This window comes from Chelonia mydas, chromosome 11 (genome assembly GCF_015237465.2).
Source record: "Chelonia mydas isolate rCheMyd1 chromosome 11, rCheMyd1.pri.v2, whole genome shotgun sequence".
Lineage (NCBI taxonomy): Eukaryota > Metazoa > Chordata > Testudines > Cheloniidae > Chelonia > Chelonia mydas.
The window spans coordinates 9,686,965-9,705,094 of record NC_051251.2 but is presented as its reverse complement, the minus strand read 5'-3'; the positions used below and the strand labels follow the sequence as shown (position 1 = coordinate 9,705,094).

The window sequence follows — 18,130 nt, the reverse complement described above, 5'->3', positions numbered from 1 at the left end:
AGTACCAGCTTCACCCACCTGTTTGTCAGCTTCTGCAAACATCTATACACCTTCTTCCATGCGTTCCCTCGTGCCTGGAGCACGTTTCTTGAACTCTTCCTTCAAATCTCAATACGTTGTCACCTCGTGATGCCTCCAGTTAACCATGACTGGGTTTGCCTGCTGCTGCAGCCAGTTGGCTCTGGCTTTATCTAGTTATAATGTTCAAAAACAAAAAAACCCAAACAAACCAACCCACAACCCTAACTATGTAAATAAAAAGGGATATACACCGGACCCTCGCTCGAATGCGGGATTTGGGATCCATGCACAGTACCATGTTAACGCTGGGACCGCGTTAAAATGAATTCCAATTAAAGTAAGTAAATTTGGGATCCATGGCCGCAACCGCGTTATATGCGAATTCGTGCTATATAGATGCATGTTCTAGCGAAGGTGCGGTGTATTTAGCTGTTTCCTGCTCATTTGTAAGTTTCTGACCTTCTTAGGTCTCAATCATGCAAAAGCCTAACACATGTGGTTAACGTTAAGTGTGTGCATAAGTCTTTGCAGGATTGGGGCCTTGAGTTGTAAACTGATTGGGATAAGGGCGCACACTCTCATGCTACAGGCTTGATTCTGGCTCTTCTGTGTCCCTTCCATTGACAGAATATCACACACTATCTGAGGCTTCCAGATAGCGATGTTTTGGAGATATATATCCTGTATATATGTCAAGGTCCGAGGTTAAACAGTTTGTCAGTCAGAATTAACACCCCCCTCCATGGTCCTTTGGAATTATAGTCCTGTTCTCTATTTACTAGACAATACAACTCTCTGTTCATGTTTGGGTTTATCTATACACTTTTTAGTAAGACTTAGACACAGCAGGAAGCAAGACATGGAATACAGTGGAAATAGATGCTCTGCGCTTTTCCAGTTAGTCCCTATTTTCCCCAAGCAGAACCCACCTCCCACAAACTCTGTCCATAACTTTCTTTCCAGAACCTGTCTCCTCCAACGAAGCAAAGCCTGCTGTATTCCTCATTCAGCAATATGTCTGTGCCAAGCATGGAGTTTTAAAACAAAGCAGCGTTTGAGTTATCCAAGTACCAGAGCAAAGATTCCCAGTGATCCAAGTGTGGCAAAACAAAATAATTTTTCATGGTGCCCCTGGGAGTTTTGCCTGAGAGACTACTTCGGGATTGGGCCTTAAATAAAACTTTTTAAAAAGTAGCTCCTGGGCAGATACCAGGTGTGGGAACTTTTTGAGGAAATTTTATAAGTGACTGAAAAATAGGGTTGTTGTGGCCAATTCTGCCATTCTTTCTTTTGCAGGTGGTCCCATTGAAATCTATGGAGATGCTTCCATGTGTAAGGTCTAGCAGGTTCTAGTCCAGGAAGTGGAAGTGGCATGACAACATTAATGATGGCATTGCTGCCATACCAATGTAAGATAATACTCTATTGCCTGCATCTTCAAGGGTTGAAAACCCAGTAATACCATTTAGCAGAAAGAGTATATTTTACATCCAACATACTTTGAAACTACTGGGGTCATCTGAGGAATGGGGGTATTCAGTGAAATGAGTTCTATGTTAGAAATCAGCCCGTTCTGCTAATTGAATTAGTCCTGGTAAATTAACAAAATTCTAGCACATCTCCAGAAAAAAATGACGTACTTGTTTGCCTGAGTATTCAGGATTCTGCATCCACTTAATAGCAGCTGACATAGAGGTCTCATGTCTGTCTGGAGCATTATTGCAAAACCAGGGATAACTGCATATCAAATGATGTATGGCAGGAGCTTCAACTCTTAACAGTCTAGGAGGGATTCATTTTTGACCATTCATGTGCTCAAATAATTGCTGTTCATTGAAGTAATCTTCGGAGGCGTACCCATGTGCCGGTTTTTTGATTGTTCGTGTGTGCATATCAGCAGGATGGTTGTTTGAGGCAGGCTCTTACAGAACCAGAACTTCTGTATTTCAGAGTAGAGATGCATTGAGTTCTGTAACTAGTTCACGTTGGAATAAGAAAATGCAATATGAGTTTTGCTGCTCTTTAGAGTTGGCGTGACTAATACTGTTGCATCCTTTTCCTGTCCTGAGATAAAGGGGTTAACAATTACCCGTCAACATATGTATGTGCACGCTCCTATATCCGTACAGTTACAGTGCTGTGGGTGGAATGATCCTGCAGTGTATACTACAATAGTCCCCAGGCTTTCCCAATTAAGATCACAGGGCATGATAGCAGGGTAAGTTTCCTGTTTAATTATGTGTAGGCTTGGAAGGGTTAGATTTTTATTGATAAATGTCAGTAAACACCAGTTTCACTGTGCACACAACAACCAAGACAGTTAATAATTTGATGATGATAGAGTAGCTGAAATTTACAGATATGAAAAATAAGAAAAATGTTACTTGAGAACCCTATTAGAGCTTGATTTAATATACTTTGTATATTTTGACATACGATGTTGACAATTTTGTGTTTCAAGGGTTACAAAGGTTTAACTTTTTGAATATTAAAGTCTGCTGTCATGGGGCGGGGTCAAACAATAATTCATTTAATTAAATAGAGAAAAATAGTTAAAAATAAACATAGATATTATCCACCAAAATGATACAAAATAAAAATCAAACTCTGCCCAGCCTAATTATATGAGAAATTAGTAGCAGCAGGATCATTGCAATGTACACTGAGGGATCAAGGGGCCATTACTTTATGTCACTCAGTTATGTACACATACACACTGCATGTCCTTCAGAAGGAATCTTATGCAGAATAAATCACTGCAGTTTGGAAAACTTAACTGCTCACAACTTTCAAATTTTAGCTAGGTTTGTGGAAAGCTTCCTCATTAGGTTTAGACCATGAATTAAGCCATTCCTGTTTGCTTGTGTATGTTTTTCAAGTGTAAAGTTCCGTGTAAATTGCTATTGTGTAGTGCCTTTGCACATGTGTGGTACCCACAGATAAGAAAATGCAGCTCCTCCCTGTCCATCTCAGTTTCAATAAGAGAGAAGATGGAATGGACCGTGGGGACTTTTCCAAAAGCTGGTCTTTTCCAAAAGCTGGGCTTTTCTCTCTGTCCAGACAGCTAAAACTCCCCTCCTGTCCTCTTCCTCTCCGACTTACCTGACACCCTTCCTCCCCCTGTCCCTCCAAGTTCATGCAGAACATTGCTGTCAAGATCATTTTCCCATGTCGTCAACCAGCTCGTCAGTCTGACAATGTCCCACTGCTGTTGTGAGCCTTTCCACTGCATCAGATACAAGCTTCTTGTTCACCTTTAAAGAGCCTTCACAATTCTACTCATCTGTTCTTGTTGTTGATTGCATGACCCAAACCCTCTCCAGTGATGGCCACCTCACCCACCTGTTCGTTTGTATCTTTCATCAGCACCTTCGGTCTCTTTCATGACTTCCTTATTCCTGGAGCACCCTTCCCAAACTGCTGCTATTTATTGTTTGTGTCGCCATAGTGCCTAGGAGCAGTCGTGGACCAGGACCCCATTTTCTAGGTGCTGTACAAACCCAAAATAAAAAGATGGCCCCTGCCCCAAAGAGTTTAAAATCTAAGTGTAAAGAGACAAAAGATGGAGACAGACAGATTGGGGAGAACAAGGAAACGAGACGGGGTCGGTCAGCATTAATAGGCAGTGTTCTCAGCACACCAGGAGCCTAACTGTTGTTGAGTTTCTTTGTAGGAGTTGCGCTGAAGGAGAGTTTTAAGGAGGGTGATGAGGTAGCTTTGGGGAGCTCCTCTCAAGGGTGAGAGGTTACGTGGGAGATAGCACTGAGGTGCCTGGGTGGGTGATGGAGGCTCATGGGTTGATAAGGAGTTGACGTCATGATGTGAATGAGAGGTAATAGGTAGGGTTGGGGATAGGCCATGAAGGGCCTTGAAAATGAAGACAAGCAGTTTATATTTGATGTGATAGAGTAGAGAGCCAGTGGAGGGGTGCAGCGAGGTAGGGGAAGTGAGATGATGAGACCCTGGATGAGAGTTTTAGCTGTGTGGATGGATTGGAAAGGCCAGGTGCTGGAGAGGAAATGCAGAGAAAATCTGTAAGATTTAGAGAGAGCTTGCTATAAAGCCACTTCTTCAAATCCCTCCTCAAGGTGTACTTCTACCATGATGTCTATGGCAAACGATAATGGCTGGGCAGGTGGCCAGTAGGCATTACTGAGATCAGCGCTATAGCTTGTTTGTTTATATCTGTTTAAAAAAAAAAAAAATTGACTCAAACCCTGTGACTCGTGCTCATAGCTGTTGTGTATAACAGTGTGTGCCTGTCAGCGTTACCCTCGTTCTTCCCCATTTCCTTCATTTGTTTGTTACATCTCCTTGCTGCTGCTTGTCTTAAATTAAACTGTACGTTCTCCTGGTCTGGGCTGTCACGCGTATTGTGTGTTTGTTTTGGGATGGTGCTTCCCACAATCCTATTTGGGCCTCTGGATGCTGCAGTATTACAAAGAGGGAGGTGATGGAGGACGAGAGGCACAAGGCCAAGGGCTAAGTCATGTAGCCTGTAATTCATGTACAGTTTTTTTTAACCAGGCATGAGAGAGAGCGAGACAGACGGCATGACAGCTGGGGTTTTTGGGGGAAGCCGAAGGAAGGCGGTTTGCGGAGGAGAGAGAGGGAGGCTGTTCTAGGTGTGAAAGCAGCCTGAGAGAAGCCACAGAAACGTGAGTGGGAAAGGAAAGGTATCAGTAAGGTGAGATGAGCAGGTGGAGTAATGGGAGGAGATGAGAGCTGAAGTGAAGGCAGGGGAAGAGCTAGGCTGAGCAGTAATAGGGATGGGAATTTTAACTCGATACTGAATGTGGGGGGAAGTCTCTGAGGAGAGTCGGAGCAAGTTTTGATGGAGCATATTGGGTAGGCTGGAGGGGAGAAGACATTCCTGTAGCAGAAGTGTGAGAGAACTAAAGCATGTGCCACTGTTTGGCAATGGGCAGTTTGGGCTGGCGGTGGGTGTTTTGAATGTTAGAGAGAGAGGGAAGCAACAGGATTTTTTAAAGCTGCCTGGATAGGGACCTAGAGCAGTGTCTTGGAAAATGCACCAAGATAGTGGGTGAGTGGAATTGCCAGTGTGAGGGGGAGAGAAGAAGGGGGTTGAGGAGAGAGAGAGTTCTATTCTTAATATGGCGGGATATGCCAAAGAGATGCTAAAGAGCCCTCCTATCGACATAGCCGCCGGTGTAGATAGCACTATGTTGGTATAACTGTGTCACGCAGAGGTGTGGAAAATCCGGTATAAATTTTAGGTGTAAACGAAGCTTTAGATTGTAGTCCTCTTGTTTTACTGAGCCATGGTCTCTTGTTAAAATTTATACCAGCATGGTTTTGTCGGTCAGGGGTGTGAAAAAAACACATCTTCTAGTGACACAACCTCCAGTGTAGATGGAACTATGCCAACAGCAGAGTGCTTTTGTGCATAGCCAACATCAGGGAGGTGGTGTTCCTACATTGGCAGAAAAACTCCTCCTGTTGGTACATGCTGTGTCTACGCTAGGAGGTTGGTATGAGCTCTGAAGTGTAGATGTTGGCTAGTCTACACTTTAACCATTACCGTGGCACAGCTGCAGCGTGTCAGTGTACACCACCCTGAAAAATCACCCCCCTGAGCAAAGCAAGTTTGAGCGCTTTAAAGTGCTAGTGTGGACAGGCTCCAAGCACTGGGAGCTGTTCACCTCGTGGAGGTGGATTACCAGGAGCGCTGGGAGAGCTCTCTCCCAACGCTCGCGCGTGACCACGCTGACACTTCAAAGCACTGCCGCGGGAATGCTCCTGCCGCAGCACTTTGAAGTTTCTATTGTAGATGTAGCCTCAGAGTTCCAGTTATGTGTCTCTACAGGCTAGACCTCTGTTCTGAGCCTGGATGCAGCCCTTGCCTTCCCCTAACTTCCTTCCTTGGTTTCTTCAGGAGTTTTCAGCAGTCTTCCTTCTCGGGTAGGGAGGCAATGGAGAGCCCAGATTGCCTTGCTTCCCAGCCTTAAACAGAATTTACATAAGGCAGGAAGCCTTTGTTTCCAGTGGAAAAGCACCAGCAGTGTCCAAGGTGGTATTTTGTACCAGGTGACTTTAGCACCTGACCGTACAGTGTCAAAGCAACCATGAAACAAGGTTTATTTGCAGTGTCCACAGAAAGGAACTCCAGGAAGATGGGAGAGCCACATCTTCAAAGACTCATTGTCTTTTCCTAATGGCCCATCCAGGGTGATTGCTTACTGTCTGGTGGGTGTTTCCCAAGTACACCCACAGTTGTAATTGACAGGTTTAGAGTAGCAGCCGTGTTAGTCTGTATCTGCAAAAAGAACAGGAGTACTTGTGGCACCTTAGAGACTAACAAATTTATTAGAGCATAAGCTTTCATGGGCTACAGCCCACTTCATCGGATGCGTAGAATGGAACGTATAGTAAGAAGATAGATATATATACATACAGAGAAGGTGGAAGTTGCCATACAAACTGTAAGAGGCTAGTTTGTATGGCAAATTCCACCTTCTCTCTCTCTGTGTGTGTATTGTTGTTGTTACATAGACAATATTCCTAACTTCAGATACAGAAATGATACATGCATACAGATTGGATAAACATATTCAGTAAATCATAACCTTTCCAATGATATCTCACATGACCCATCTTGCATAAAGCATATCTTAGTTATGCCATATTCATATCATAACAATATTTCTATGAAGAATATGGGGTGTAACTTCACACTAAGCACCAACAACTCCAGTAAGGTCAATAGGTGCTCAGCATCTCTGAAAGTCAGGTCCATGGTATCTCTTGAGCACCCAAAATAAGGGACCATGTTGAGCTGAAAGTGGCTTGCATATTGCAGAGCTCCTCTACCTAATCTCTGTATTTAGAGTGCACCAGTCACCATCGTAACTATACACCAAGTGCTGGCAGTGGAACCCAGGTCTCCTGATTCCCATTCTTGAGCTGTAGTCACAAGACCATTCTCATAGCCCTCAGCCCCAAAACATCCATCCATCCTGAGTAGAGCTATGGGGCCAGATTCTGTGCTCAGTTACACTGGTGATGTGGTAGCCACCAGTCTGTGTGATGGGTGTGTCTCTGAATCCTCTCATCTTTCAGGCTAATGGCAGCCAAACCGGTGTCAGGGTTTAGCACCCCAGTCCGTCCTTCCATAGCAGCTAGGCAGTCTTCTTGTTCTGCCTCTCACTGGAGTAGCCTAAGGTGGCAAAGGCCTGGTCTACGCTAAAAAGTTAGGTGAACCCAGTTATGTTGCTCTGCGGTGTGAAAAATTCACACTCCTGTGCATGTAGTTAAGTTTACCTAACCCCCGGTGTAGATGGCACTATGCTGTTGAAATAATTATTCTATTGACCTAGCTACAGCCTCTTGGGGAGAGGTGGATTACCTACACCACTCGGAGAACCCATCCTGTCAGTGTAGCAGTGTCTACTGAAGCACTACAGTGGCGTAGCTGCAGCGTTTCAAGTGTCGAAGTCCATGGCCTCTCTGAGGCACCATGTTGCACAAGCCCTCATGGAGCAGAAGAAAGCAAAAGAAGATAGCTAAGAAGCCGGGCAGGGAGATCAGACAGTGCCTCCCCACTCCTGTCTCCATTGCAGACCCATTCTAGGAGCAGTGTCTGCTTCCTTCACTACTTTGTGTGATGACAAGGTGCTAGCATTGTGCTTTTGCAGCTCCCCACCTGTACTGAGGATTAATGAGCAGCAGGTCATTTGGAGGAACAGGACGTTTGGGAAGACCCAGTGGGCTCACACAGAGGAGCAGTCCCAGGATGGGAGTTTAATGGAGATAGGAGGCATGTAGTTCCTCCCAGCTTCATCTGCCTTCTCCTCTGGGATGGATCTTCTTTCTCCCCTCTGCTTCCTGCTGGCTGGCAGCTGAGTTCTAGTCTCTGCTCCTAAGGCAGCTCAGTGCTGTTGTACATGATGTCACTCAGCCTGCTCCTAGGCTCCATCAGGCTGAAAACCTGGTGCTTTCACTTGCCCAGAGAGCCCTTGGGCTTCTGGGCATCAAGTCTTTTCCAAGCCTGCAGCAATGTAACTGAGACCAGAACCTGATGTGCAGTTTTGTCATGGCCATTTATGGGGAAAGGCATGGAACCACAGCTGGCAAAATACTTGTGGGAAGCCCTAGGTGTGACTTGGTAAGCCAGGTAGCGTCTTCTGCCCATTCTATTGTGGCTAGCAAGACTAGTACACATGCATTTACTGAGAGGGAGAGGGAATTCCCAGATATCCAGCATGTTCCTCTCTCTAAATTTCTATACTACACAGAGAAAATTCTTTTGAAAGAATGGAAGCTTCTCAGCAAGGCAGCATCAGAAGGAAGGTTTCTTAATGCTGTATGACAGCACAGCAGCAGGAGAGGGCTGGAGTAGGAAACACCATTTCAATCAGTCTGTTCTTCCCCCTTTTCTCCCTGTTCACAAATCCCACAGAATTTAGTATCCAGTTCAAATGTAGAAAGAAAGCATGGGGCAAATCACTTCTCAGCCACAACAGCGGAGAGAATCTGGCCCAGCTGCTCCCCCCGAATTAGAAAGAAAAGTATTGTATCCTAACAGAGTTAGGCAATTGCAAGCTCCCTTATATCTTGTTTAGGGCAATGCTAGGGAGAGCCCATATGTCAGGTTGCTGAACCATGGGAAGCTGAGCAGGAAATGAGTCTCTCTCTGTGTAAGAGTTTGCTGGGAAGCGTGAGCACTGCACACTACCCCGCAGCATTGTCCTGGGTTAGTGTCAGGGAAAAGCAGGTTCCTTTCAAACTTTTCTGCAGTGAAGGCTTGTCTGTGCATAGAGTTGTGATCTAGGGATGGCTTGGTGCCACGAAACAGAGAGCACAGGGGTGCATAAGGGTCACAGGGATCCCCTGGGTCTGTCTTACGTATTCACCAAAGAGCATCGTGTAAGGACTTTAATGAAAGCGTCTGTCACACTAGTCCTCATAATCCTTGAGAAGTGTGTGTAGGGATAATAGGTAAGGAGGTGTGTGTGTGTGTGTGTGTGTGTATACACACACACACTGAAAATTATGTTCCTATGGTCTGTGACTTGGGGCTGGTCACCAGAAAAGGTGAGAAACAGGGCAAGAGATGTTTATCTACCTGTCTGTTTACATGTAAATTGAATATTGTATGTTTCACAATGGGTACCCAGTTACAGTCTGAGCACAGTGCTAATCAAGTGATTGCAGTTTCCCGGGGAGACCCTGGACAGGAAAACCCCAGCAGTGGGGGCTAGCTTCTTGACAAGTGCAAACAGTGGAGGTTCGGGCTATAACTGTAGAGACAAAGGCTTGTTTACACTTGAAGCACTGCAGCTGCACTGCTGTAGTGCTTCTATGTAGACAGCGCTTATACCAATGGAAGAATCCTTTCCATCAACCCATTGTTACCTATGCCGGGGATTAGTCAGTTTATCTGTGTCTCAGGGCCTGGATTTTTCATGGATTTCATGGATTTTAGCCCTGAGAGCTGTGGCTATGAGGATGTAACTTTTCAGTGTAGACCGTCCCAGAGAGAAACTGCATCTTTCACTTGAGAAGTAAGCTGCCAGTGGGCTTGCTTCACAAGTAGAAGATCACAGCTAATGGCTGGTCTACACTGGGAACGTACATAGACGAGGTGGTGGTGGCGGCGGCAAGGTGCCCCTCAGCCCTAGGAAGCGTTACAGTTGTTCCTGATTAATTCCATGAATGGATGCCCTTATGCCAATATAAGAGTGCCTTGGTCCTCTTTGGCTTAGCTGACTTTGAAAGTGTGATTCTAAGGAAGTTCCAACTGGGGTGTGTAAAAAAGGAAATCAGACGGAGTGGGTACTAGTCAGACATCCGCACTGGTCTGTCTGCCTGGTCCCTCTAGCTTTTTGCATTAGGTTCCACACTCACCTTTTGATTTCCTTTGACCATTAGCGTGAATTTGGCACTGGCCAAAGATGCCAGTCTGATGCCCCCTGTCAAGGAAATCCTCTAATGTACAGGAGGGGTGAACCCTAGGCAGAGGCAGTACAGGCTCCCTATGCTGCCCTCCAGCAGGGCTTGCTGCTCAGGGTTGAGAGGACAGTGCATTTTCCATGTCTGTCTTGTGTCTAGCTTCCATTTTGGTGGTGGGTTTGTGATGGGATGAGTCCACTTGCCCTCTGGGATACAGCCTGAGACCACCAAACTGAGTTCATATAGGCATTGAAAAGCCATCAGGTGGGAATGGCTCTTGGTCTCTCTGAGCTGTCTTTGACCTTAACAATAATAGTTAGTTTTCAGTAGTGCCCAAAATGTGCTAGGCACTTTCCAAACAGAGGAGGACACTGCTCCTGCCCTGAACGCATGCAGTCTAAAAATGTGCCCTAGATGGGAAAGGCAGCCTCTGTGTTCTGTTACTGATCCCCCAAGCCAGCCAAACCCTCCACCTCTGTGATCCCCTGAGGAGCAATCCGTATGTTTTATTTAGTTTTGGTGGATAACAGCGGGAGAGTGATCTAGCAGTTAAAACAGAAGGGCTTGGTTTTGAATCTAGCTTGCAGCCAGCTCCCCATGTCTGATGTTGAACAAAATGCTTCCTTGTGCTTCAGTTAGTCAGACTGTAAAACAATGGGTTTACAACAGCAAAATCCAAATTTGCTGAACACCAGATCCAAAATGGAGCAAGCTTTGCTGCGTAAACAAGTCACAGTAGCAATCATGCATTTTTACAGATGGGTTCCGGAACTGGAGTTTTTGGTAATTTGCATAGAGCCAGTGACTTCTTTCATTGTTCCTGTACTGCTGCTGAGGTGCATGGTGCTTTACAGGAACAAACACGAAGACACAGTCCCTGCCCTGAAGAGATTACAGTCTAGGTTATCAAAACAAGAGAACAGCAGAGTTTTGACAAATTCTGGCCCATTTAGAATCTGTTGCATGTTTTCTTCCTGTTTGTCTGTGTGTGGAAAAAGCTCCAAAGAGAAAATCCAGCAGATCATTCAAAGGCTGTGCATGAATTTTTAAAACTGAAATGGGAGCCTTGATCACTAGCCAGATACATTTTTTCCCCCTGACTGAGGTTTTGAGATGAGCAGACAATGGGGTAACTTGATGTGAGTAAAACCCATTAATGTTCATGGCTAGGCTGCCGGTGGTGATTAATGTGTTCTAATGGTCTCTGACTCTGTGATTCAAAGAATACTTAGCAGCCGGAACACACACTAGTCAGTAGCTTCTGCACCAAACTGTGCTGCAGTGCAGGTTACTACATGGTTAGAGCAGGGCATGCAAACCCAAGCGCACAGAGCACAAGCTGGGGCTGGGGAGTTGAGGCAGGATTATTCTGGGGGTAAGGCACTAGATGGGGTGCTGGAGATCAAGGTACAATTCCCATCTCTGCCACAGGCTCACTGTGTGACTTTGGACAAGTCACTTATTCACTCTCTGCATCAGTTTCCCATCTGTAAAATGGGGTAATTTTGCCTTACCTCACAGGGGTGTTGTTAGATAAATCCACTAATGCTTTTGAGGTGTGTGGATACTGTGGATGTGGGGGCCATCTGAAGAGAGCGGGAGATAAAGGGATTGTAAAAGTAATTTTGCTCCCTTGATCTTGCTGCTACTGATTCTCCTGCCTCAGGGCTGCTGTCACAGCCGAGTGGGGCTAAAAATGCAGCGGAGGATCAGCATAGTGCAGGGTTGCCTTGGCCACATCCCACTCTTCCAAGCCTGCTGCTGAGGGTGAGGTGGGTGGGGCCAAGGCACCCTGGCACTGTGGAGTTAAAAGGCAAAAATTGGGTCTGTGCCATTTAAGGGTACCCTTAGGCCATTTCTAAACACCAAAACTGCACCACTTTAACTTAAATCAAGTTTCAGACCAGTTCATTTAAACTGGTGCAAAATCCCGTGTCAGTGTTCTTATTTCAGTTTGAGTGGCTTATTGGCTTAGTTTAAACAAGACAGGTTTATAACCAAGTTGAAATTGATTTGAAGTGTACACGCCACTTTTGCACTAGTTTTACGAAATCAGTTTAAAATCACACCTTCGTTTTACGTGCTGCAGCTTTGTGCATAGACCACGGCTTGTTCTGGCTCTAGGGACACGTTTTGTCAATGATGCAGCATAATTTGGTCATCAGAGAATCTGTAGGGAACCTGGGATAGTTCATTCCGAACACACAAGCCTGCTTTCTGTAATTTAGCGTGTGATATGTACGGTCTGTGACAGTAAGATATGTACGGTGACGTGAAAGCTTTCATGAATCATTAAAAGTTCATTAGAACCTGTCAGCTGCTGCTAGATAATGAACTGTCACAAGTATGAGGCATTTTACTGTGTCGCAGAGATGTTCAGTGTGATTGAAATTGACCGCAGAGTTCTCGCTGTGCCTGGACCCCTCTCAGTGACAGGAAAGCTGCTTAGATTTTGGTGTTAATGATGATTCCATGGTACGTTAAGGGCCTGATCCCAAGAGATCTCAGCTGCTATTTACTTCAAGTGTGGGTGCTGGGCACCTCTCAGAATCAAGTCCTAAATAAAAAAAGTGCTTTTTTTTTTTTTTTTTTTTAAAAGTCCCATTTCTGTTCCCACTGAACTCAAATGCAAATCTTGCATAGAGTTCAGTTGGAGCAGTATTAGGCCCTGAAGGGGGAGCCTGATCTGAGCAGCAGAGAGGAAGCCAGGAATCTTTAGATTGTGAAACTCCCTTTTGAGCTGTATGTAAGTGCCTGAGAGACTTTAGTTACTGGGATACGGATGCAGAATTCTGTTTCAGGCAAGCTAATAGAATGCCTGAAGGGGCAAGTTGCCAGATGGGGAACAATCCTGCCAGTAGATCTGGTGGTGTGTAGGTACTACATTTGTGCCTCCATCTCACTGGAAATCATTGGATAAAGAGACAGAGGGACCCCTGACTAAGTCACTACACTTATTGGGCTAACCCGTTAGATATTTCCATGCACTCCCTTTGTTCTGCCCAGGGCCCGAGGAAAAGGATGTGTGTTCTGACAATCCATGGCAGGGCCATTGACAACTGAGAGGTGGGGGATGTGTGGGATGAAGACTTAAGAACGTTGTCCTGGGCAGAGAGTCTCCTAATCTCCAGAAAGGCACAGTATGTGGCAGGGAAAAGAGCATGCTGGCAGATGGGCTGAGCAGAGCCACTATCCTGCCAGGAGTAAAGCCTTTAAAACAGGACGCCTTGTCATGGCAGAGAAACAGGGTCATCCTGTTATCCACCAAAGGAAATGACCCCAGACCGCACCTTACTGATGGACGGGAATCCAGGTACAGTCCTTCTGCCTCCCAGTGGGGAAATTCCTCTTCTTAATGCAGAAGGACCTAATGAGAAAAAAAGAAAATCAATGAAGCTCAGGTCTGGGGGTGAAGAATGGTCTTATGGTTAAGGCATGGGATTGAGAGACTGGTTCTATTCCTCGTCCTGAATAGGCTTCCCATACAGCCGTGCCTCAGTTTCCCCACATGGGCATTGTGTAAAATGTTCTGTAGTACATTCCAGAAGATCTCAAAAGTACAAAATATTGTTATTCATCAGCTGCTTTTTGGTTGTGATTCACTGATTATGCCCAGTTATCACCTTTTCCATCTCCCTTCGGTAGCGCACCACCTTCATCTCCATGATGCTGCTGGCTAAGATCTAGTTATATGTCTCTTGTGACTTGTAAACCAAACTTTGTACTTTTGGATAATCTAAGCACTATATCCAGATGTACAGACACTCTTTCTTTAACCTGTTTAGTACATCATTTTAACGTTAACTTTAATAAAAATTTTAAAATCTGAACCTTCCTGCACTGGAGAGAGTCCATCCTGCACGTGCAGTGGGGTTGGATGAACAGGTCTAGTCAGTGCTACAGTGACCAAGGCCAGGCACCGTGGCCTTCAACAAACGGCTCATCTATTTGCCTCAGATTCCCCCTCCTACAAAAAGGCAAAGAGTACTTTTCCATATACCTCTCTCGGGCATTGAATGTCTGTGCAATGTATCCTGTGCCAAGTGGTGTGATGGTAAGTATCTCTTAGCAATCTATGGGCAAATACTTTAGAATGAATGTAAGCTCCTTGGAGCAAGGACTGCACTGCCTGCTTCTGTGTTTGTGCATTGCCTAGTGTGTTGCGGGAAACAAGTAATAACCACTAATTAACAGTAATTAAGGGGAAAAAAAGTTGATACACCTATTTCCTGACTTCTAGCCCCATTTATCTGGCACATAAAAGGAACTTCATGGAAAAATACCATGCCATTGTATTTTTTTTTTTTTTTTTAGACCATAAACACAATATCCATGCTCATGAGTTATTAATGAGTCATTTCATCCAAGAGGCCACAAAGGCATCTGTTAGGCCAGCACATAATCAGGCAGTTCTTTAAAGAGCATATGATGTACCCAGTAGACTGAAATAGCTCAAAGGGTAAAATTCTGTGTTCAGGGAATTGTTTGTTTTTCTTAATGCAATTTAAGCAATTTTAAAGGTCTGGAGGAAATCATCGAAAGTTAGGAATGCATGATGACTGCTGACGCCTAATGATGCACAAAGCCTGAACTTTTACTTTCAGCTGATGAAAGTCAGGAAAGGCAAACCTTGAACTCTATTAAAACAAAAGAAAGGCAATCTTCAAAGAACCTATTAAAAGAATCAACAGTTTCCAAATAAATAATACAGACATACCACTACTGTATTGCTTTGTATTCATTTGATATTTTCAGAGGTATAGTTCCACCTTCTCTGGCTTGAATATGTTTGAAAGAAGGGGAAGAATTATGTACATGCAAATTCTTGTAATACTTTCAGTTAATTAAGGTGTGTGTGGGGAAGAATGTGTTAAAATGAAAAAGTTTGTGCACTAAATAGTCCTATATGGATTTTTTCCTGCATGTATAGTTTTAAGATGAATTTCAGTTATAACTAACTGCATGCTGGCATTGTCCCAACACTGCAGACAACAGAGATGTTTTGGGCTACTTCAGGTACCTCTTCCCAAGCCATAGACAACATTATTAGACTTTGCCTTGACAGCTTTTCAATAGTAATAATATTCTGCAGTTCTACAGCTGAGGATCTGAAAGCACCCTAGAACCATTAGTGTTTGGCCTCGCCGCATCCCTGGAAGGTAGAACAGTGTTGTTAGCTCCATTTTATGGAAGGGAAAAAATGAAGGTCCAAAGGGGACTTGCCCAAGATCACAGTCTGTTTCTGTGGCTGACCGTTACTTGTTTTCTTTTGGCTGTTTGTGAGGTGGGTTATCTGGTTTCCTTGCAACTGTTCATTACGGATTAAAGGCAATGATTTAATCTGATTTACTGTATATCCTGGAGAGTGGCATCAGGGATTTATGTCCTGCCTTTTCAGTGTTCCCAGGAGCCTGTTCCACCTCTTAACTACTCTGATCCTAAATGTTGTCTCCTCCCTGTCTCAGTGTCTCTGATATTTGCTAACATTGAAACTCAATCTCTCCTATTCCTGTGAAATAGTCTGCATACCATGGACTGTAAAAGACTTACAAGCAAAAAAACCCAAACAAACAAAAAAACAACAACCCTCAAACCTCCCTCTTGAATAACATTATCATTGATTCATTGTCACAGACAGAGAGAGAAACTTGTAATTAGAGCTCTTGCTCTGTGTATAACTTTGAACTTTTTACTTTCATCAGGTGCTGTCATATCCTTAATGTTAAAAACACTGCATTTCTTTCTTGAAATGAAGGTATGTGGAATGTCATAGTTATCCCTGATACATCTAGCAGGGCTTGAAATTGGCAAGTATAAGCCCTGAACTTGCAGTCTGATCTATGTGGTACATTCCTGATTCCCTTGTGGAGTTCCATTGAAGTCAATAGGGATTGGCTCAGGCCTACGTGCATGGATCAGATTGTAGGACTGGGGCTTGAAGGAATACAAAGAGAGGAAGAGTCTGTTTGACACCATTGTATCTAGACCAGGATTTTAAAACAATTGGGCGTCTTGCTGTTTCTCAGTCCATAAGCCAGTTCTTCATTGGGGATGGCACTGTAGAACTCTTAAAATCCAGTCATGGGCCTGTGGGACCATTTCTGATTTCCAATGATAGGTTGAACACAAAACCGTGTTAGGAAAAAAGAATATGCGGAAAACTTGTGTGTGAAGGATGGTCCTTTTTAGCAGGGATCCCCACGAGAACCATCCACGAATCCAGTGGAGAGTTTTGTTTCTGTTCCGACCATTTATTGTACGTTTCCCCAGTATTTGTGCTATAATACACAGTTCCAATGTATCTGTGATACAGCAGAAGTTTCTGTTGTAGCTCCAACTTTTGTTCATATCTGATATGCTTCTATTTTTAGAATCCAATAAAAACCATGAATCAAGAACTAATGTCTTTTAAATACTATGTTTATTGCTCTTGTTTGTGTTAGTTCATGAGAATTCTCCTGTTCTTCTAAAGTTGTGGGGGGTCCCCAAATAGGTTTCCCGTCTATTTGTTCGGTATTGGTGAGACGCTAGAGTGCTGATTGGAGCTATTTGGTTGGTCATTTAAACATTTGTTTAGAAATGGATAAAAGGACCAAGATTTCTGCAGTTTATCCCTATAATTTTCCAGTTTTTCCTCTTTTGATGCAGCCACCCAAACAATATGTGTTCTATTGCTCCAGGAAAATGCTGTCCACCCTTCCAGTGCTAGATAGGGAACTCTATTTGCTTCTCTTCGGGCATTTATTTCCTGTGATGCTTTTTCATGTGAATGTGGTGCACTTGGAAGTGGCCTGTTTGACAGCTCTGCAGACTGGCGTTCTTTATTTAAACACAGAGATGCAGGGTGGGGGTGGGGCAGAGTTAGCATTTCCCTCCCTAATCCACCAAACTGCCTCAAGCCAGACCTGGAGGAACTAGGGCGAGAGAGTTGGTCAGTCTTTGGCCTGCTGGTTAATACGGGTGCCAATTGTGATGGTAGTTTCAGTGATGTGGACAGTTGTTGCCAATGAAGTTAGACTGAGACCATCAAAACTTATCCCGCACAGACCACCAATCATTCATCCCAGAGAAATGACTCATCTGCTACTGACCTGGAATAATATGAACCAGGGTGTATTAAATCAGGTGGAATAAATGAGCCCAAAGAGTTAAAGGTGTTGTAACGGGGTGTGCTCACAACCGTGGCACCTCCTGCTTGTTGCTCCGGGAATTAGCTCAGTCCATCAGCAGGGCAACCTCCTCTTGTGGGGTGTCACTCACCGTCACTGCTTCTCCACCATCTCTGCTGTCTGTGGGGTCCCGCGTGGCTCCCGGACCGTGGCATCCTCTTCAGGGCACAGCTCACTGGCTGTGCCCCAACTCTGGTGTCTCTCCCCTTCCGGGGGAACCGGCAGTTCTTCACCCGGCTTCTCGCCACAGTAGCCAACTGCAGCCCCTAGTCCAGCCCCTCGCTCAGGGGCAAACTGTAGTCCTTTGGCTGGCCACTTCCCTTGGCAGCCAGTGGGGCAGAGGCGGGGGGGAGGGGTGGAAGACAGGCCCTCCAGCTACTCTGGGCCCCAACCCAGGGACCCTATAGTTTGGCAGCTGCTCACTGCCTCTCCTTCCCCTCTGCCATGACTTACTTGCCCTGGGCCATTTCCCCACAGCCCCAGCACCTACTCGGCCCCTGTATCAAGGCCACAGTCTGGGAGCCAGCCAGGCTGGAGCTCCGCTTGCTCCCCATACCCTGCTCAGCACTGCTCTGTCCCAGGTACTTCTCTCTACAGGCAGCCAGTCCTTCTCCCTCAAGTTCCAGGGAGAGACTGACTCCTCTCTGCCCTGCAGCCCTTCTTATAGGACCCAGCTTGGCCCTGATTGGCTGCTTCTAAGCCTTCCTCTGGTTGGCTGGGTTTTGTGCAGCTGCTCAAAGAGCTGCTATTGACCCTGTGCCAGCCAGTGAGGGGCAGCTGCCCCATCACAGGTGTTAACATGATCCTATCACTGTGCACCATTTAACAGTCTTAAACAAGGTTTCAGGGTTTGGTATAGAGAGACCTTAGCCTGCAAACACACCATTAAACATTCTTTTAACCTTTTATTAAGGATACAGAAACAGAAGGAAAAACAGTTAAAGCATTTGACATGTAAGATATTCAGTAAGGCTTTCATTTTAACAACATCCCTTTTCTCCCTCTCCCTTTAGCTGGAGAGAGTCTTT

At 45.0% G+C, this 18,130-nt stretch overlaps 1 protein-coding gene and 1 long non-coding RNA gene across 40 annotated transcripts in view; both read left to right on the top strand.

Moving 5' to 3' along the window:
• Positions 1-18,130, top strand: part of CLASP1 (cytoplasmic linker associated protein 1) — a 266,722-nt gene that overhangs the window by 31,413 nt on the left and 217,179 nt on the right. The gene's annotated exons all lie outside the window — the stretch shown is intronic.
• LOC122462399 lies at positions 6,600-14,652 on the top strand. Its single transcript, XR_006284925.1, has 2 exons — positions 6,600-12,999; positions 13,048-14,652. It is a non-coding gene; the product is annotated as an uncharacterized LOC122462399 (long non-coding RNA).